General features: G+C 37.3%; 1 long non-coding RNA gene across 1 annotated transcript; it reads left to right on the forward strand.

The window, feature by feature from the left end:
- Nucleotides 1-7,969: 7,969 nt before the first annotated feature.
- On the forward strand, nt 7,970-13,038 carry LOC135969542 (uncharacterized). The gene is made up of 3 exons (XR_010584805.1): nt 7,970-8,817; nt 11,433-11,484; nt 12,760-13,038. It is a non-coding gene; the product is annotated as an uncharacterized lncRNA (long non-coding RNA).
- Nucleotides 13,039-13,710: the final 672 nt, after the last annotated feature.

A 13,710-nucleotide genomic window follows, 5' to 3' on the forward strand; every position in this document is an offset into this window, starting at 1 on the left:
TTGTGGGTGAGATGAAAAGACATACATTAATTTTCATAAATGAAGACATTTGGAACTTTTGCCAGATGAATCGGATGAGAACAGATCTTGATTTTATTTTATTTTTTGGAGTCTTCTTAATTCTGTGTGCAGATGTTACCAATAAAAATATCAATTATGCCATTTTCTCCTTTATATTGTTGATTTTAGTTATATTCTCTTTTACATGTTTCTCCAGTAAATAAAATAATAATAATGAAAACAAATATTTATTGAGTGCTTACTCTTGCTAGTAATAATCATATTTTACATATGTAAATTGGTAATATACATAAGATATTTACAATAGTGGGGGAAACAAAGGTAGGGACTATTATTATATTCATTTAAAGGGTGAGGAAACTGAGACACAGATCGTTTATATAATTTTCCCAAGCTAGTAAGAGGTACAGTCAGGATCTAAATCTAAAACCTGTTCTCTTCATCACTATGTCATAGTGACATAGCTCACTCATGGGCAGAACCCATGATATTTCTTATTTCTGGCTGGTGTGGGTATTGTCTGTTAGCATATTGGGGAGGTTCACAGTGGGCGTTGGCAGAGGGGTATTAATAAATAGAATCAATTTCCTGCATGATATTATTGGAGATGTTAAGAAACTGTCAATATCATTACACAGTGACCCCAGCTCGTTCAAACCACACCCCTGCCACTGCAACTGGGTCACAGCTAGGTTCTCTGTGGCTAATAGCATGTGTGTGGAAGATTCTGGTCATACTACTGTGCAGCATATGCTAAAGATAACACATGTGGCCTCCATGACTCAGTTTCAGCCAGTCCTTCAAGTTTTGCTTGGAAATCCCCAGGATAATAGAATGAATATTTTGAAATGAAAATTGTGAAAAGAATAGAATTGATTTTGTCACTAATCTTTTTGTTTGACATTAGTTTTTCTTTGGTCTAAGCAGTAGCTATTGGGTAAACTCTTTGTGGCATAAATAAACTTAGAATTTGTCAAATTGCAATGATAACCTTTCATTTTAGTAGACTAGCCCTCCCCTTGTCCCAACTCCATTTTTCTCTCTAGCTTGGCCCTTTTGAGTTCAATTCCACCAAAGTTTACTGAACAAAGTTTAATATCAGCAAAGCTCTATGTTATGGAGAGTGAGGTACAATTCCTGTTCTTAGGTGCACAAACATATATACCACAGGTCAGCCTGTGATGGAGGATGTAGCAGACATACAAATGAAGTAGCTCAGTACATAGATGTGGGTGACATTATTTCAACTTGGGTGAGTGTCAAAGCTTCATAGAGAAGACAGAATTTGAAAACACTGAGGTAAAGAAGAAAGGTATTCTACGTAGAGAAATAAAGGTAGAAAAATTGCAGTGTATGTTCAGATATTGTTTGGGATGAGGCTAAAGGTGAGAGGGAGAAGGAGGAGTGGGAGAGTAACATGGGGGATGAGATAGGAGACACTGAGCCCAAATTATGAGGGCTTGTATTATTATGAAGAATTTGTGGTTTATTCTGTGGGCAACAGATGCCATTGTAGGAAGTGATCAAGTACGGGTTTTAGGAATTTAAAACTCTGTCCTCAAGGTTGGATTTTAGGAATCTAACTTTGTGTGAAGGAATGGATTGGAGAAGGTAAAGACAAAAGGCAGAGACTAGTTGGGAGGCTTTTATGATCATTCAGACGAGGTAACAAGGACCTGAGAATCTGGAGTACAATGGGAATGGAAAAGAAGGCTTGGAGGGGGGACTGAATGTGAGCCATTGGCTGTTTCTGGGAGTGGGAGGGGAAAGAAAGGAGAGGAGTCAATGTTTCTTGCCTCCGAGATTTTCGGTTCTGATGTGTGAGATTATCTTATGCAATTAACTGAAATAGAAAGAAATAGGAGCCGACACCTTTTTTGGGGGAAGTTGTTGGTCATAGAAAAGGGATTATTTTTTCAAATGCTCTGATGATAGATTTTTCATCTCTCTATATAATATTTCTTAAAGGACTAAAGTAGAAAAGCAACCTTTAAAACGTTTATTATTAGAAAAATAAAGCTAGAAGAGCATAAAATCAATAAAGATATTCTTGGGATATATTTGTTTTTCTTTTGAAATTAAAAAAAGTTAACAAGTTCAACTGTGTAATAACTATAATAAACAGTACTACAAGTGAGTTTATGAAGTGTGAACTCCTTTATCTTCTTGGATCACTCAGGAGCTTCACTAATTTAATCTTGCCTATAAAACTAACTTGAGCTTATTTTATTAAAGTAACTTTCTGACATCTTCCTGACTCTTACATATCTGCCCCCTGTCTAAATGAGAAGGATAGAGAAATGCACATTTAAAACACAAGCTTTTCCTTTGTTCACCAAAATTTTATTAGTATCAAAGGAAGACTCTGGCTCAATTTTTAAAATCTTCACGGTAAACGATGTTTATTCCAAATAAGTTAAAAAAGCAGTTTTCCACTAACATAATCTTCAGCATCTCATTATGCATTTTCTGGGGAAGTTAAGTGCTGCTGAGTAGGAAGGAGAAGAGTAAAGTAGTGATTGGAGACACGACAATCCCACACTCTTTAAATTCATATTTCAATTTTTGTTTGTTTGAATAACAGAAACACTAAAAAAAAATTAACTGTTGAGAATTCAGTTGATTTTTATCTTACTATCCTATAACCAGACTTAACATATAATCATAGAAAAACTTGTGCAAAAAACTCCTGAATATTCCTTCTTTCTTCAACTTGTTATCTTGTGTGTTGTCATAGCCTGGTCGCCTTTGGGTCAGGTGGGTAACTCAGATGCCTAAATACTTAGTCTCTTAAACCCCCTTCTCCAGATATCCCACTTCACACTGTCTAGTTCCTGCTTAAAGTCAGTTACATTTGAACACTTATTTTATATCTACCAAAGCATACGTATATATTTCTTTCTTACCTAAGGAACTTACTTATTAAAGCAAATGACTATTTCTAGATTTAAATGGTCTCATTGTTGGAAGAAATAGGCTGATTGTTTAAGTAAATGGATAAAGCCTCTTTTGTGCAGTGGAGATAAAATAACAGGTTAAGGGTCTGAGAGTTTTCATTTTCAATTAGTGTTGCTATCATTAATTCACTTCAAAAGTTGTAGGTGTTATACAGTATTTCGATTACAGAGCACAGGGTAGAAAACAGACCGCCACCAACATTTTTGTGGATTTAAATCTTTTTCACCTAAGAGGTTGATTTTTTAGCTGCAATTCTGAACTTCTAAGAAAGGGCTCTCATAGGTCAGGTGTGGTACCTGGTGTTCAAAGATAATATCTCAATGAGCCATGCCGTCTAGTAAATTAGTTTCCTATCACTGCTATCACTAATTGCTATAGATTTTGTAGGTTAACATGAATTTTCTTACTGTTCTGTAGATCCTGAGTCCAGCACAGGTAGCACTTGGCCAACATCAATATGCCAGCAGGGCTGCATTGCTTTCTGGAAGCTTTAGGGGAGAATCCATTTACTTGCATTTGCTAGTTTCTCAAGGCTGCCTGCATTCTTGGTTTGGAGATCCCTTTCTCCATCTTCAAGCTAGCAATGACAGGCCGAGTCTTCATGTTGCCATCTGTCTGTTTCTCTGGAGCTGAGAAAGGTTTCTCCACTTTTAAGTACACATATGATTAAATTGGGCACAGGGAAAATCTCCCCATCTCAAGGTTTAGACACTTAATCACATCTGCAAAGCTCCTTCTGCCATATAAGGTAACATTCTGTGGATTAGAACATGGACATCTTTGGAGGACCATTTTTCTGCCGGCCACACGCCCTTATACTACAGGTCTAAATCTAAGACCTGTAGTATCTCTAAGCTGTTTCTGTGGCTCTGTCTTGAACGGGGTGTGATGTTGTGTGAATTTTGAAGCCCTGCAGCTTCCCACCTGGGGTTCTTGGAATTGTAGTTATTAGATGCTCTCTCTTGGAACTTCTCACTATGTTGCGAGAAGCTCAAACCACAGGGAGATGCCATGTAGCATGCACTTGTTAATAGCCTGAACCGAGATCCCAGTGGGCAGTGAGTAACAGCTTCCAGGCATATAAGTGAATCATCTTAAACATCCAGCTTAGCTGAGACTTCAGATGACTGCAAGCCCAACTGATATCCGACTGCAAGTACCTGAGAGAGCCCAAGTGACACATCCTAGTTGAGTTCAGCCACCCACTGAACATTGGGAGAAAACGAATCACCATTTTAGGCCACTAAATGTTGTAATGCAGAACTGGATAATAAGAGAGTCAAGGTGGGTTGAGGTTTCCATCTTTTGACCCATCAACTCTGGCCAGGGGTTAATTAAGGTCATCGTGTCGTCAGGTAACTTAGTTGCAATGAGTAGAAATGAACTCTAGTTAATTCAAGCAGAAAAACAATTTCTTTAAAGTGTAAACAGCATGTTGGTTCTCAGCCACCCGCTTGGAAATTTCTGCAATTTGGTTTGGCTCCTCATTTAGGAATATTTTGAGAATTGGATTCTGGTGCTTTTCAGTCTCTACTTCCAATTTAACATTTCAATTTACAAATGAAATTGGGCATTGTCCAGAATTTCAAGAAGGATTGGAGAACTAGGCTTGGAGGCTAAGCAGCAGAGAACAGTGCCCAAAAATTATGTCCCAGAAACAGGCTCAGTGAGAAGATTGTTCCACCATCACCAGGGCCAAGCTCTATAAACTCTGAATCTCTATTAGAGGGACCACAGGTGCTGATGCTCAGTATCAAAACCAGCACTGCTACATCTCCTACCCCAGAATGTCCATCTCACTTCAACTGCCACTCCACTGATATTCAGCTAATTTTAAGATATATTATGAAATTGACATACTTATTTTTATATAATAATATGCTGATACAACAAAGTATTTGGAAGGACACAGGCTTATTAATTATGGTAACTTTGGAAAGTTGGATTAAGGGAGAATTTTACTTTCTCTTAGCATGCTTCTATATTGCTTGAGTGGTTTACAAAACATTGTTAATTTTGTAATAAAAGGCATAGGATTCTGAAAATAAAACACAGATTACTCAAACTTAACATATTGTACTGTAACCATTTCCAGTTAATTTGTCATTATGCTTTGTAACTGAAAGGGGACCAGGGAAATGTAGAGGAACAAATGGAATATCTGATGAACATTGCCGTCTGTGCCCCTCACTGTCAGTCCTGATTCCTCACTTGTAAAATAGGTCTAATGATGGCATCTATCTTTGTTAGCTTTGCTTGGAAAAATTCTATCCTTACCTGTTTCAGGTCTCTGCTAAAATGTCTCTTTTTCATAAATACAGACCTTTCCTATCACTTTGTATAAGAGTCCCTCCAGCCACCTTCCCCCACCCACTTCCATATCTTTATCTTCTTTCCTTACTCTCCTTCATTTATCTTCACTTCCTGACTTATCACCATCCAATACATTAGGTATTTACTTGCTTATTTGTAATTGTCTGTCTTCCTTATTAGAGCTTCATGAGAACAGTCCTCTTGCCTATTTTGCTCATGGTTCTATCTCCAGGTTGAGCACAGGGACTTCAGTGTCTCCAACTAGCACGGGTCTATGTATTTTTTTTGTTCATTCACAAAACTCATAGTGTTCTTTTAAACAGTTCACATAATATAAATGTGTATGGAAGAAAGAGTAAAACACTTATTGAATGGATGAATATAAAACCCAGATAGTTAATTATAAATGGAAAATAAGTATATAAAACGCTTGGCATAATATCTGGCACATAGCAAGTGTTCAATAATTACCTTTTAAAATTAATAATTTTGTTTACTAGTAATCAGTTTTATAGTACTTTTATTAATAAAATTTATAGCATAATTCCTGGGCCATAAGAAGACTTAATAAATGTCAACTCTAAATAAGAATAAGCATAATTCCATAGCAGAAAGCACAAAAGAATAGGTGCTCTGATAATGACAGTTGGTAATTACTGAGTCCTGTCAATTCCTGCAAACTCTCTGCTTCTCTGCTGAGGACTGCTTCTCCCTAGGCCAGAGACATGTTTGACTCCTTTCCTCAAACCATCCACTGCTTCTGTAGACTGTCTCCCTGATCATTTCAAAATTATAGGAGCAGTAACCACTTATTGATTTTTTTGAATAGTTGTTTTAAAAAACATGTGTTAATTATGCTTCTATGCACAATACAGTCTTTAAAACTCAGGCAAAGAAAACATTTTTGTAGTAAATCTTGTCCAGTGTAATTAGAGCAGATATTTTATCAAGCCACATGTATTCTTGATTTTTTTTTTTTATTTTAGAACAGAGCTTCTTTTGCCTTTGCCTCTACCTTCTAGTGTATGTGGTTGCTGAAAGCTACTCTTCAGTTTCACAGCTAGTTTAGTTAATGCTATTATTTCCAAGCAACACAAATATTCATTATTTCCTGTTCCATTGTTTAGTTCTTCTGCTTTTATTACCTCTTGTTCATAGATTTTAGCAGTTCCAGTTTTCCAACTTCTTTTCAATTATTGTTTGATTTAGAGGCTTTCAGGCTTCAAAGTCTTTGAATTTTTGTTCAAAAGGAATGATTTATTTGAATTAAAAACTTAAATGTAAGACCCGAAACTATAAAACTACTAGAAGGAAACAGAGAGAAAATGCTCCAGGACATTAGCCTAAGCAAAGATTTTATGGCTGAGACCTCCAAAGCACAGGCCACAAAAAATAAAAGTCAACAAACAAATTGGATTATATTAAACTAAAAACCTTCTGCATAGCAAAGAAAACAATCAACAGAGAGAAAAGACAACCTGTTCAGTGGCAGAAAATATTGCAAACTATTTACTTGAGAAGAGACTAATATCTAGAATATACAAGAACAGCAAAACAAAAATCCCATTAAAAAGTATGCAAAATATCTCCATAGACATTTCTCGAAAGAATATATACAAATGGCCAACAGGTATATGAAAAAATGCTCAAAATCCTAATAATCAGGAAAATATAAATTAAAACCACAATGAGATATTATCTTACTCCAGTAGGAATGGCTATTATCAAAAAGACAAAAAATACGTGCTGGCAAGGATGCAGAGAGAAGAGAATTCTTATACACTGTTGGTGGAAATGTAAATTAATACAGTCATATGGAAAACAGTATGGGGTTTCTCAAAAAGCTAAAAACAGAACTACCATATGACCCAGCAATCCCACTGAATACATATTCAAAGGAAAGGAAAGGAAATTGATATGTCTAAGGGATATCTGCACCTCATGTTTATTATAGGACTATTCACAATAGCCAAGATATGGAATTAGCTTACATGTCTGTAAGTGGATGAGTGGATAAAGAAAATGTGATACACACACATATATACACACATATATATATATATATATACATACACCCAATGGAATACTATTCAACCACAAAAAGGAATAAGATCCTGTCATTTACAACAACACAAAGGGAAATGGAGATCTTTATGTTAACCAAAATAAGCCAGACACAGAAAGACAAGTGCGGAAGCCAAATGCTGATCTCATGGAGGGAGAGTAAAATGATAGTTACTAGAGGCTGGGAAGGGTATGTGGGGAGATGGGGAACGAAGAGAGGTTGGTCAATGAGTACAAATACAGTTAGATATAATGAATAAGTTTTAGTGTTTAATAGAACAGTAGGACAGTAGGGTGACTACAGTTAATAACAATACATTGTACATTTCAAAATAACTAGAAGAGAAAATTTTGAAATGTTCTCAACACAAAGACATCAGTGTTTGAGGTGATGAATATCCTAAATGTCCTGATTTGATCATTAGGTATTGTATGCATGTGTCAAGATAGCATATGTATCCCATAAATATGTACAAATATTATGTATCAATAAAAAAGAAATAATTTATGGAATACCACTGTATAAAACAAATAATTGTATCTGGTCAAATGTACACACCTAGAAATACACAACCCTGCATTTCCCTGACTGTTAGTTGCCTCTGCAGTTCCCACACATTATTACCTTATCTCTCTCATCATTACTGACATAGCTCCTACTTTTTATGAATGTCCTGTGTTGCATAACCTTTCTTCTATGGCTTCTATAGCATTTTGTGTATATCCCTATTATTGTTCTTGCCACATTGTATTTTTAATTTGATTTGTCTGTTTCTCCGACTATATGATGAAGTCTTTGAAGGCAGAGTCTGCTGTATCTCTAATGCCTAGTAACACTTAGTAAATACTCAATTAAAGTTAGATCAGTGACTGACTCTTTGACCATGTCCAATATAAGAGATGTTAAATCAGACAGGGTGGATTGATAAGGCCGAAGTCTAAATGAGAGGAAGAATAAAATAGGTAAGTTGTCATCAGAAAAGTGATGCTAGGCAGAAGGTGTGAGAGATCCAGAGGTGACATGTATCAGTCAGGATTCCAACAGGAAAGAGGTGATACACACAAATTAGGACCTTTCCAGAAAGATCTATTTGCAAGGGGACCATCTGCAAAAGTGAATGTTCTGGGGAATAGGGGACCCCAGGAATTGGTGCAGTAACCTGGGATTAGTGGCAGTAGAACCATTACCACTCTAGGCCCAGATAGACAAGAGAGGGAGCTGTTACCAGAATGCAGAAGGAATCAGAGGAGTCGCCTTGAGAGAAATGATGCTTGGTCAAGAGACACAGCAAGTCTAAGGTGATATCACAAGCAGGAAGTCAACGGAATAAATACCAGACCTCATTTTCCACTCTCTTAGCCATCTCTCTCTCTCTCTCTCTTTTTTTTTTTCTGGCTTCCCATTGGCTGAGCCCTACTGGAAACCTGAGGAAAGGGAGTCTGTCAACACAGTTCATCCAGGTCAGTGTCCCTGAGAAGAAAGCAGACTGGCGAAAGACGGAGCATGGATTTGAAGGAGCAAATATGAGATATCTAGCACAAGATATTAGGTGTGGCACTAAGCCTGAAAGTGAAGATGAAGATGTTGTTTACCAGATTACAGTGACATGGGGGAGAGGGCTTACTGTATTATATTGTTGCATTGCAAACAGGCCCCAAATCTAAGAGGCATACTGTAGTAAGCATTTATTTAGCTCACATGTCTATGAGTTTTTTTTAGGTTGCACCCAATTGGGGTGGTCTTGCTGGAGCAGTTGTTTCCCAAGTGTCTTTCTTTTTCCTGGACCCTTAGGCTCACCCACGGATGCTCTTCTCGTAGAAATGGCAGAAGTGAAAGGGAGCAAGGCTAGTTATGCAAGTAATTTGCAAGCTTTTGGCCAGGTCACACCGGCTAACGTTCTCTTGGCAAAAACAATTCACATGGCCAAGTCTGAGATAGCGAGTGTGAATATTTCTGAATAATAATCTGTGATACCCACCAAAGATACTCCTGTATCTTTCCTTCTACCATCTTTTAAACATTGGTTAAGGCAAATACAAATGACAGAGGATTCTTTGATGGATCTTGTGGATTGTCCTTCAAAGCTATAGAGTTACCTACCTTTAAAAAACAGGAATTTGGAATACATTATTAACTGCAGATTTTGCTGCTAATTTCTGCACATTCAGCCTCTCTAGAGAGCATTATGGAGGAATGTAATTTTTTAAAAACTTTCTTGGAAATGCCTAGAAAATGTCCATACCATACAATTGCATATAATATTCTGGCACATAAGGCTAGTGGCACTGGTGTTTAAAAAATAAGTATTACTTTTAGGAATGTGTGTAACATTTTTGAGATGCATATATGGCTTGATTTTATATAACTTGGCAAATCCACTGAACTTTTTTTTTTTTTTTTTTTTTGCCAAGTGGGGTAGATTTAAATTTATGTATTAATTTTGAAAAGTTATATTTTTACTATTTTAATTATTTCTTTCCGGAGACATGGTATATCTTTCTATTTATTCAGAACTAGTTTTATGCCCTTCAATAAAGTGTTGTAGTTATGCTTTTATATTGGTGCTGTATCCTTCTTGGTAAATTTATTTTCAAATATTTTATAATTTTGTAGCTAATGTGAATTAGACTTTTTCCCCTCGCTTCTGACTAGATGTTGCTGGGAAAGAGAAAAGCTACTACTTATTATATATTAAGTTGTCTAGCTACTGGCCTTAAAAAATGTCAAAATGAGTAACTTTGAATTCCTTGGTGAGAATGAAACACAAAGGTGAAATCATATCTTCTGTTGCTTTAAAAGGCTAGAATGTAATGACATAGTAAATTGGCATGTAAAGATGAATTATTCCATTCATTTATTTTTATTGAGTACCTATTAAATTCAAAACACTGTTACTTCATCAATAGTGGTTTAAAGGAAGTTAATGAGACATGTCTTCTAACACAAAGAAATTTAACATCTTGTTGGGGAGATAAAAATGTAAACAACAAATATAGGCAAGAATAGCGGAAAGACTACAGTATGTTTTCTTTATGGCTCACTGTAAGCTTTCTGAAACAGGACCTGTGACTTGGTACAATATGCTAAAAATATCATATTAAGCATTTAATAGCAGTTCAGTGTGAACAAGAAATGATTCATTCCAATGAGAAATCTTAGAAGTTTCATGGAGGAGATAGTGTCTGTGATACACTATAAAACATGGGTAGAATTTCAATGAGTGACAAAGACAGGGAAGATAAAAACATCCTGGTTGAGGCAAGAGCATAATCAAAGCACAGATGTGTAAAATTTCTTAGCATGTATGCGGAATGGAGAGTAGTTGGATATGGCAAAGCATAGGTACCTAAAGGGATGTAGCAGAAGATGGGACTAAGAGAGAAGTTTTGGAAAAGATTGTGTAGGAACATAAAACTGAGACTAAGGACTTTGGACTTTGATCGTCCAAACAAAGCCACTGAAGGCATTTAAGGAGGGAGTATAAGCATGCAACCTCCATGGCTATTAAAAAGTTGGAGTGGAAACCAGGAGAGTGAAAGCTGGGACCCTCTAGGAAGTTCTAGCAGCATGCCAAACAAAAGATTGGTGTTAAGAGTTGGATTCGATCAGAGGCAGAGGCAGTGGAGAGGAGGAGATGAATGTGGCAAGTACCCTTAACGCACAGTTGAAGGACTTAGGCAACCAAATTGGTGCGGGTTGAGGAGAAGTTCTTTGACTCCGATAGTTCAAGTTCAAGGGTGGCTGCGAGGATTCTGGTGCCATTACTGGGAAAGAGAACTCAGGAGGAAAAGTATGTTTAGTCTATCTTCAGTTTTGCAAAGGTTGAGCTTGAAGTCCAGGAGGCACATTTATGGCACTCCGAAAAGGGTGGTACAGTGGTTTCCAGCCTGAAAATCTTTTTTGGTCTAAATTTGGAGTGACCAGATTATTTTTGAGAAGCAAAATTGCAAACATCACAAAGAATTTCTAAATAAATAGTAAAACTTTTATGGAACAATGTAACACTGCATATTTTTCTTTGACTCTTTTTTGCCATGTCATTTTAATCCTTTCCTTCTCTTTCTGCTTCCTGGAGGCCATTAACCAAGGAAGAAATGCTTTACTTTCTGAAGCTCCTGATCAATTTGGTGAGGTCCAAAGGAATAACACGTTAAACATAATTTGAAAAGTTTCGCTCTGTTCTGAAGTAGGACCTAAAATGTGAAGCCACGTGTCTCCGAGGTACATGCCTCTTCTCTCGAATGCAGACTGGAGGCCTTCAATAATCAATATGCCCACTGTGACTAGTGACTCCAAACCAGGACAACCAGATAGCACTGCATGGCCAGCTCCCAGTAACAGCAAATTTTGAACATAAAACATTGACTTTGAAAAACAGTCCTGGGCACTCTCTCTTCTCTGCAGCCCTTGCGCCCATCCCATGAGTACCCTGCTCCTGACTGTTTTGAGGCTTTGCTTTTCATTTTTTTCCTCATTAAAGCATTAATTTTTTAAATTTTAGATTCAGGGGGTACATGTGCAGATTTGTTACATGGGTATATTGTGTGATGCTGAGGTTTGGGCTTCTAATGATCCTGCTACCCATGTAGTGAACATAGTACCTGGAGGGTAGTTTTTCAACCCTTGTCCCCCTCTTTCCCTCTCTGCTTTTAAAATTCCCACTTATGTAACAAATCTGCATGTCCTGCACATGTATTCCAGAACTTAAAATAAATAAAATTCCCAGTGTTTATTGTTCCCATCTTTGTGTCCAGGTGTACCCAATAGGACATACTTCTTTAGGGCTGCATAGTATTCCATGGTGTATCTGTACCAAATTTTCTTTATCTGATCCATCGTTGATGGACACTTGGGTCGATTCCTTGTCTTTGCTGTTATAGATAGTGCTGCAATAAACGTATGTCACTAAGGCAGTTTTAATCTACCAGCACACTTGGCCTTTCTGTTTCTTAAAATTGTAGTAAAATATACATAAAATTTTCCATGTGAATCATTTTTAAGTGTACAGCTCAACAGTGTTAAGTACATTCTCATTGTCGTGAGACCAATTTCCAGCACTCTTTGCATCTTGCAAAACGGAAACTGTGTACCCATTAAATATTGCTGTCTCCCCACAGGCCCTGACAACAACCATTCTACTTTCTGTCTCTATGAATTTGCTACTCTAAGTACCTCATATGAGTGGAATCATACTGTATTTGTCTTTTTGTGACACTTTCCTGGCTTTGATCCATTTCTCTGGGTAGAATTTAAACTCACCTTAAGCATTGTGCCATTGGCTTGGACTCAAGAACCCCATTGGTATCCTATTGGCCCCCACCAAGGGCACAACAGATGTGATGAAAGAATGCTTTAGCTATATGTAATTTCCTGTATTCAGTCTGCTCTTGTTCAAATCATAGAACTGGAAGAAATCCTGAAGCTCAGAGCATGTGGGCTCCTGTCTCATGGCAAAATGCGCCACTACTTCTGCCCTTCTCTCCCTGCCCAGCTCTGCACACAGATTAAATATCAACAGGAAGAATGCAGGATCCTGCAAGCAAAAAACTCTAATAAAGGAAACTCAAAGAGTGAGAATATAGACAATGAAGAAACAACCACACCAGAAGTTTGGTGTTTATATTGCACTCTTCCTCTGAAGACAGTGACATGCTTCCCAGATATTATCTACAGTGAGGCAAGTCCTTAAGAAAATTGCAGTCTGACAAATTAATCCCCCCTAAGAAATGTGCTACCAGATGACCTTGTTTGATTTGAAACTGAAGATGTCACCTGTGGAAACAGAAAGGAAATTTGGTCAGTGGGACTGATCCATAGCCTCAGAGGCATCTTGAGTGGATGGATGTGGTTACGTGGGTGGGTGGGCACTTCAGAATCACAGCGCTAGCAGGGAACTGGACTAGTGAGCTTACCCAGCTCAAGCCCACAGTAAGAGTGAAGAGCACACTCTGTTTATAAAGCTATCTGGAGAAAATCTTTACTAATTGGGCAACTCGTCGTCTGTCAGACTGGTTCCTTGTTGAGTTGTACTCTCAACTCTTAGTACAATGCCTATCATACAGCAGGAACTCAGTAAATATTTGCTGAATTATTTAAAAAGAATACATATGAGATGATTTTATTAATTTTAAATCTCCAAATCTCTCATTTCTCAGCCTGCAATTTGAGTCTATATCTGTCATGGTTAACACTTAGAAAGCAGCATAATACATTTAAATAGCATTTTAAAGATTCCAAGGAGATTGAGAAGGTGCATTAGGATCTGGGACCTGCATCCTCTACCTGAACAACTTAGGCTGCTTGTTCCCTGGGGTTTTTTTGTGATCTCCCACCAATTTAGCAGTTTGTTCCTG

Source organism: Macaca fascicularis, chromosome 2 (genome assembly GCF_037993035.2).
Source record: "Macaca fascicularis isolate 582-1 chromosome 2, T2T-MFA8v1.1".
Taxonomy (NCBI): Eukaryota; Metazoa; Chordata; class Mammalia; order Primates; family Cercopithecidae; genus Macaca; species Macaca fascicularis.